We start from the raw sequence: 8,925 nt of genomic DNA, 5'->3' as shown, positions 1-8,925 counted from the left end.
ATAAGGGAAGTGAACATTAGGGACGATAAATAAAAACAACATTGAGTTGTAAATATTTTTCTTGTTCCTGTATGGTATTAAAAAGGTGTTGGTATTGACATAAAGTCGACAAATTTATCCTCCTAAAAAAAAAACATATGCCTGACCCCTTCAACAATAATATATGTTTTGTGCCGTACAATATGTCAATAATCAACAGTGTAGAAGCTGTTTTGAACCATCTGCCATAAATTCTCGGTTGCATACAGTTGTAATGATAAAAAAGATTGTTACATAGCAATCAATTACAAACTGGCTTATTTTCATATATATCTGACATTCATTAGCTCATTTGATAATTTTTTCCGAATTTGGAATTTAAAACTATTCTTTTTGTTCCTTTTGTAAGTCTTCATTTTGTTTACATGTTCCCTACCCACAGTATGTACACACCTCTCTCTATATATATATATGTATGTGTCTGTGTGAAGTCTTAAACAAGGCCAGTGCAGTTGTCGCCTATCTTCTTGTGTATTTTCTGAATACAGTTTATTCAACTAGTCCGTTTAGTTTCACTTGAATCAATGCATTTGTCTATAAAAATTAAAAAAGGAAAAGTAACTTAGAATCTGTTCATTAATTTAGGGTAAATTTGTGATATAAAAACACACTAAATTTGATATTAGTTGTTTATGATCATGTACATTTTTGTTTGAAGTGTATGTGAATTTGTTTTTATTGTTGTTTTTGTTATTTCTGTTTTTTAATGATGCTATTTATTTGTTATACATGATGGTAACCAAGTAAGATATGAATAGATTGGTGCATAGAACTAGTAGAATATTTTGTAATATTTAGTTCATTGACATGTTATATCTGATAACTGTTTTGTAGTCTCATTTCATTATGTAACATTATACTTTATAGTGCTAACATATCAGTGCTCGTTTGTAGAATATCTCAAGGATTCGGTTTTTTTAAAATTTATATCTGGAACAGTATTGACATGAGTATACATTTTTTGAAATGTTTTCATTATGACTTGTTATAAACCCATTTTTGTTTTTTCTCAATACTTTTAAAACTACCTTTTCGTGGAAAAGTTGTAAGTGTAAAATTCTAGATATTGTTCACACTTAGAGTTTGAGAATGCTTTGTTAAAAGGATTAGTTTGGCTGAATGCCGTTTGCAATTTACAAGTAGTATATAAATTAAATCTGAGGTTGACTTGGGTCTTTTTATTTCTTTGTTGATAAAGCTAAATAATCAGTAAGGTTATTTAAATGTCACATGTACTATGGATCAAAAGCAAACATGTAGTGTATAATATGTATCTGTTTTAATGATTTGATTGAAAGACACTTACACGTCCAATGGCAAACATTGCAGCCATATTTCAAATCAAAACAAACCCAATGCGTATGAACTATTATTTTTAAAATATGCACTTTTTCCCAGTAAGGTCTTATTTTTAAATGTTTGGATATAGTGTTCATTTCTACAAAGTCTACCCCAATTATTTGCAAAAACAATCCGATCAAAGCCGTCTTAAACTTGTAGTGAGGTGAGAGATTTTTTGCTCAGTGTTGAAGGCCCCGCTGTGACTTTGTGATGAAGAACAATAATAAAAGCGCTGTTCCTTTGCATTTTGTATTATCTATTGTACGTGTACTACTGATTTTGTGTCATGGATAGACATTTCCTCTGTTTTCTTATTTCAACAATGGTTATACTTAACTCTCTAAAATTGATAGGCATAACATCTTTTAAGGTGCATAAGGTTTAGATACAATACTGATTCCGATACATCAAGCTTTTTTTATTTGTAAAAAAAAAATCCTTTTAAAAAAAACATTGGCCACACCTTTCGATGAAAATAAATTTGATAGGAAAAGAATCAGCAGTCGATCAGGATAGTTCCTGTTTTAATATGTACTTTTGTAAATCATGATGAAATGTAGGTAGATCCGTAGCAGCATTGCTGCTTGCAACCATTTTTATGTTTTTATAAAGAATAACATGTTATGAATCATTTACTTTTAGTGATATATTTGCAACAGGGTACGAAAAGGAATATATTTATCGAACATTATTATTTAAAGCTTGGTATAGGACTTGGTATAAGTTATGATTTTTATGGGTTGTTGTTATAAGTAGACCAGTTAATCTATCGGGAGAAGGGTGAGTGTTAAGATAATTAATAAATATAGAGTCTAGTGGTTCGGAAATTAAAATAAAAATTCAAATGAAATAATCTGCTGCTGCTGAAAGCGAAGATTATATATCAAAATTTCGCTTCCTCTCTATAGTTAAAAACTCACCCTATGTTTATTTTTTTTAGCACATAAACGAAACTTGTTTTCTTCCTACCAATCAAACAGCAACAGTTATTTAAATTTCAAAATAGTCATTCGAAATTATTTAGAAAAGACAAACTGCGGAGTTTTAAAACGTTTTATTGTATGTTGGTTTCTACGATATATACGTATTAAGTGGAGGTTTTACAGTGCATTTTATTTCTCTATCTATACATGTACGACTGTGATTTGCCAGATGCATTAAGTTTATTTTTTAAGTAATGTATTCATTCAGTATTTTTAGAGAACTGTTTTATACTATATCAGTATTTTTGTATTTGTAAAATTGTGTGCCAAATATTTGCATTGTTCACCATTTTAGTTGAAGATAAAATTATGTACAATTCTTTTATTGTTATATTACATACAATTAACATACACAATTTAAGTGGAATGTTCTGAATTAAAGCCAATTTCATATGAAACATGTATTAATGAATCATTAATGCCAGTGGCAAATACTTCATTATATTTTCGAAATAACGTAACTTTAATTTATATGCACACAGACGGTTAATTTATTCAGTATGTGAATAAATTCATCATAAATACTACTGTTATTTTTTTTACACCAGACATGTATGTAATATGTCTGAAAAAGACTCATCAGTTACGCTAGAATTAAAAAAGTCAAAAGGCCAAATAAAGTACGAAGTCAAAGAGCATTGAGAACCAAACATTTCGAAAGGTTTTGGTTAAAAGATTTTGCTGGTTTATATACAACCTTCATCAGATGCAACCAATCAGTAGAATATGGAAAAGAATCATACACGATAAGAGCTTTTCAGACCATCAAACATAAAGTTAGCTTCAAAGAATATAAAAAAGATTTCTTGTGGATTGAGAGTTGGCACTGAAACCGTATCATATTATTTCTATCAATAAGGTCAAAGCTATCTCAAAACAGAACTTCCTCTGTTTGGTTTTACTGACGCAATCTTGATGTTTGCATTAATGACTTTAAACCCAATTAACGCCTGCAAATCATTCTAATCTTACATTTATTCCTTTTTTAGTAAAAATGTTATTTTTAAAAGTTGATGAAACAGTTTCCTACATATTTACGCCGATCCCATTTTTTCCACATTGTCGAATGTGACTAACATACTTCGATTTATCAAAAGGTTGTACTTACATAAGCGACACGACGGATGCCAAGTAGGATCTGAGTTTCTTTTAAAAGCACCTGAGATATCATCGGCTTTTGGTGGGAATCTAGTAGAGCAGTCTTTAGTTTTCTGTGTTGTGTTTTGTTAACAGTTGTTTGTCTTTTGGTCTTTTTTTTGCCATTAGTTTTTCAGATTATTTTCGACTTCTAAGACTAAAAGTCCCTTTGGTATCTTTCACCAGTCTTTTATTTATAATATAAGATTAATTTTGAGCTAATTTTACAATACCTTATTGATACTAACATGTCTAGTGGTCTATGACATTGGACACAGTACAGGAAAAAGATGGGACACGAATTCCACTGCTTTAGGAACAAAACAAATCATCTAAGTAGATTAAAAATTGTTTGGAATACAAATTTAATGTTGATGTTTTTTCCCCATTACGACAATACAATGTCGTATAGTAAGTATACTTCGAATACCCTTAGAATGTTTAAGTTAATGATGGTCAATTCTCTGACAGATATAAAAAAAACCAGCTACATTTAACGTCAAAGTGTTATAATTTTACGTAAATATAATTAAGTCTTTTGTCCTGAAAAGGTGCTTAGTATAGAGTTCAGCTTGAGCCACCAATCTGTTCAAAACCAGATACTTGTCTCACATCTCATACCGATACGCCTCTACAGTGCTTTGCTCTGCATTTTTGTTCAGAAAAATTTAAATAACAGAAATACCGAACGCGGAGGATAATTCAAAACACAACAAAGGAATGGCTAATAACAGTCATATTCATGACCTTGTACAGGTATTTTCTAAAAATACAGAAGCCCTAGGAAAATTTAAAACGGAGAGTCCCTATTGAAATAGCCATTTAAAAAGCTCAAACACACCTTTTTATAGATTAGATAGCAATTGTCATATTTACGACTTTGTACAGGTTTTTTCTTATTCAGAAATAAGGAGATAAAACCTGTTTTTCAAGCAAGCTCAACCTCTCACTGGTATGCAAGCCGCTCACAATTGACACGATGTGTGATCAAAACAAACACACATAATAGGTAAAATGGTCGAAATAGGGGTACAATAGTCAGCATTGTGTTATAACCTTAAAGTCATATGAAACATCAAAATAAAAAAAAAGATTATACATATGTTTTTATAACTGAATGGCTAGTTTTTATTATAAAACTTATGTACATATACTTTTTTCTCAAGAAAAAAAATCTATAATTTGTCCAAATTTTTTACTATTTTTTAATTGCTTGCCTCCAGTTAACAATTTGTCGATTTGTTTTCCGTATGCGGTGAACTCAGCGTGACAATTCTCGTAAATATCCGGTGATCGCAATACGCATGGATCTGTCATTGAAATATAAATTGAAGAATGAAAATGGGAAATGCGTCAAAGACAACCAACCCGACCATAGAACAGACAACAGCAGAAGGTCACCAATAGGTCTTCAATGCAGCGAGAATCTCGCGCACCCGGAGGCGTCCTTCAGCTGGCCCCTAAACAAAAGTATATACAAGTTTAGTGATACTGAACGTCATACTTAACTCCGAATTATACACAAGAAACTAACATTAGAAATCATAAAAGAGTATTAACAAAGGCCAGAGGCTCCTGACTTGGGATAGGTCTCGTGATCGTATAATTGTACAGGTGGAAACCCGATTAAGGTTCATCATAAGGAATTGAAAAATATGGCCGTGTTTACTCCTAAAAAACTACTATGAGTACAGACAAACTGGTACTTCCAGGAAAGTTTTAAGGCATGACAGGAACTAGATATATAAAAGTTAAACGAAATCTACGTTTCAGAAAATTAAAAACTTACCTAGATTTTCATGTCCAGTTTTTTCCAGTCTGCAGAAGATAGCAAACAAACACCCGATTTTCATTTGATACGGTCCACTCAGTTACACAGTTTAAATCACCTATTGTTTACAGGTGTCTATTGTCCATCCATTGTCCATTTAAATCAATACTACTCACAACATTGATTATATTAGGGGAGCTTCTCAATCGTTTTCACTACTTAGTTAATTTTTGCACCTTCTGCTGGAACGAAAAAAACTGGAAGTCAAAATCTAGAAAAGTTTATAATTTTCTTAAACATAAAATGCATTTAAAATTTATATATCTAGTTCCTGCCATCCCTTAAAACTGTTGCACGTGCATAGGTTAGTCTGTACTCAGAGTAAAATTTGGGGTGTAAATACGGCCATATTAGCCAAAAGGTTATGATGAACCTTAAACTGTTAAAATAGAACAAAAAAATCGAAGCTCTTTGTTCGAGGAGGCGTTAAATGCTTACTGTAATGTTTACTATGGTAACAAAAGTTTTAAAAGTTAATAGAAACAATTAAAATTACAATTTTCTCTCAATTACGAAGTGTTTTATTTCAGAAACACCATGGCATTTGCATATTTCAATTGATCTATTACATAGTTAAGCAGAATAATTAGATATCAAGTCGACGACATGGGTATCTATCAAATTAAATGTAGAAAATGCATAACCTTCGATTTTAATTTATTTGTCCACGGATGGAGAACATATCAATCTATTAATTCAGCCAAAAGAAAAAAAAATCCGAAATGGGTAACAATTGTATCGAAAAGAGAAAGTCGAATGCACCTTTTTATGTTAGGGCGATTTTGAGTTGAATATTTTGTCTTTGAAATCGTACAAAGCAAGAATATTTGATACATCATTTCGCTTCAGAATCTATCATTTATATATATCAAAGCTACAGGTTGACTTTATAACATAAAAAAAAATCACAGAACTAAAAGATGAACTATGGGTCAAGTGAAATACAAATGTACCTTTCTAATGAATCACAAAATCAGAAAAGGTGTGTTCGAATAGCATTTTTTTCATTAAAAGTTCTTGACGACAGTCTTTTAAGTTTGATGATGAAAATGCATTATCTTTGAAAAAAATCAATTTTGTGTGTGTGATAACTAGAGTTTATAGTCTTTAACCACTACAAACAACTAGTCTTCTCTTCCACGAAATATTTAATTAGATTTTTTTTAAATGTTTATGAATTTTCGAAAATTCCACCTGACAACCGATCAAACAATAGTTTAAGTTGAATCAATGCAGACAAGATCCATTACTGATGCTGGCTAGCTTGTAGGTACATTTGTCTTTTAAAATACAACTCACATATAAGGATCGTTATGATTCTTTGTGGATAAATTTATCGGTTTTCAAGAGCAAAATTGGCCGCGCATCATCCCTACAATAGCTTCCATTCATACGATTGTGAAAATGAACTTGGCGTAATGGGGAGATAATTTTGACAAAGTAGAATCCCGACTGTGTAGAATGCGATGTGTTATGAAGTGAGAAAAAGACTATACTAATGATTAATTTAATGCTGACAATACAATGACATAAACAAATAGTAACCCTCACGTTCCATATAGTAGCGCTATCGAGTATTAGAACATTTTGTACAAGTATATATACATGATTCCCGCGTACTGTGATAGTCTCTATTTGTCCTCGACATACTCGGGGCCGCGTTTTTTTGCAATTAAAGTCTCAATGAGCAATTTATCCAAACAATTGAAACATAGGTTTCTCTTCTTTACAATCTCCATTCTTGACTTGCTGTCGATGAACTTTTTACAATCTGCAGGGAAATGTTGATCATTGCAATACATGCACATTTTACTTTGAGAATAGTTGTCCAACAATGCATTGATAAATCTAAGATCACAATTAATTGGTTAAAAAATTACAAATATACACAAAATCTCTGCAAAAGATCCGTATATTATCAGGCAACTAAATATTTTCTGTTTTGACAAAATAAGATATATTCAAACTTATTTCTAATAAAATTGATTGGTAATGGGGTATGTGTCAAATAGACAACAAAACGATAAAATAGCATTTATAAAGTATACATAAAAGGTAGGTTACCGGAATTTCTAGCAAGATGCCTAATTCTAGGCCCATCACGATTTTTCGCACAGGAAGAGCGAATAAACATAAATTTTGTAAAACTATGTAGTAAAACAGATTACATGGTACAGATTGTGACATACTTTATTTATCAAACAAAATTGGAGAATAGAATGCAATGTTTTCGTTTCAACTACTTGAAATAGCCAATAATAATCCAAAAAATAAACGATAAATCACGTTTATTAAGAGAACACACGGCTTCAAACCTTACAGACAAGTTCATTCCTTGCACTGATATAATTGATCTTCACAATGCTAACTTCGCGGCTACCAACTTATACTATATATACGATTGTAATATATAACATGTTCATTTATGCATATAATTTCGACATTTAAATAATAACCCATTGGTACTTGAGAGGTTTCGTCGATATGTTGATACCAGTCACACATAGATTTAACAGATTTCAAGGAAGACATAGGGTTCGATTACTAGCAAAGGCATATAGAAATCACAAAAATTAAAGGTATGTTTTTTAATATTTCCATTAGTGACCAGAAATAAATTATTTTAGCCAGTTCAAACTTAAGGCTCACAAAGGAAACAATTGAATATAATTTGGTGAGTCCATTTCAGCGACAGATTGAGGCAGCGTTGATTCTAGGAAAAAAAAGAATTCAAGGTAAATGAATGGGCTAATGTCTCGACAATGGTTTACAAAACTTAAAATTTTCGAAAAACTCAAGATTTTCTTATCCAAGGAATAAATTACCTTAGCCGTATTTGGCACAACTTTATGCAATATTAATCGTCAATGCTCTTCAACTCTTCGGCTTATAATTTTTTATCTGAGCGTCACTGATGAGTCTTCTGTAGACAAAACGTGCGTCTGACGTTTTAAATTATAATCTTGGTACCTTTGATAACTTTTTACACCACTGGGTCGATGCCAATGCTGGTGGACGTTTCGTCTCCGAGGGTATCACCAGCTTAGTAGTCAGCACTTCAGTGTTGACATGAAAATCAACTATATGGTAATTTAAAAAAAATGTCCTGTTGACAAAACTTAAAGCTTTTCTTATTCCAGTCTGGATTTTTAGTATTCGTATTGTCAACTAATAAATTCATAATGATTTCCATTTCCATTCTCAATTTTATAATGATTATAAGATGCATCGTTTTTTGTGCTTTTACAATTTTTCTATTTAAATCCGTCCTATTTTTTCCTAAAACTTAGCATATAGGGGTATTGGTTTGGAGTCCAAGTATGTCCTTACCAGTTTCCAGTTTGTTGTCAATGAATTTGTGCAGCATCCGGGTGACATTATCCACTACTTTGTATACACATGTAATTGTTTTGATATTTTGCATTTTTTTCATTATTCGGAGAAGCGAATCAGATGAGTGTTTTCGTATGTTTTATTGCATTGTATTTTTGGAAGAAGGTTAAATTTCGGATAGTAATACCCGTCAAGGTCAGGCTTGGAAACTAGGTTGGCAATTAAAGCATTAGATATTTACCGGTTAAATGTATTAAATGT

The sequence above is a fragment of the Mytilus trossulus genome, chromosome 2 (genome assembly GCF_036588685.1).
Source record: "Mytilus trossulus isolate FHL-02 chromosome 2, PNRI_Mtr1.1.1.hap1, whole genome shotgun sequence".
Taxonomy (NCBI): domain Eukaryota; kingdom Metazoa; phylum Mollusca; class Bivalvia; order Mytilida; family Mytilidae; genus Mytilus; species Mytilus trossulus.
Note: the sequence above shows the minus strand (reverse complement) of the source record.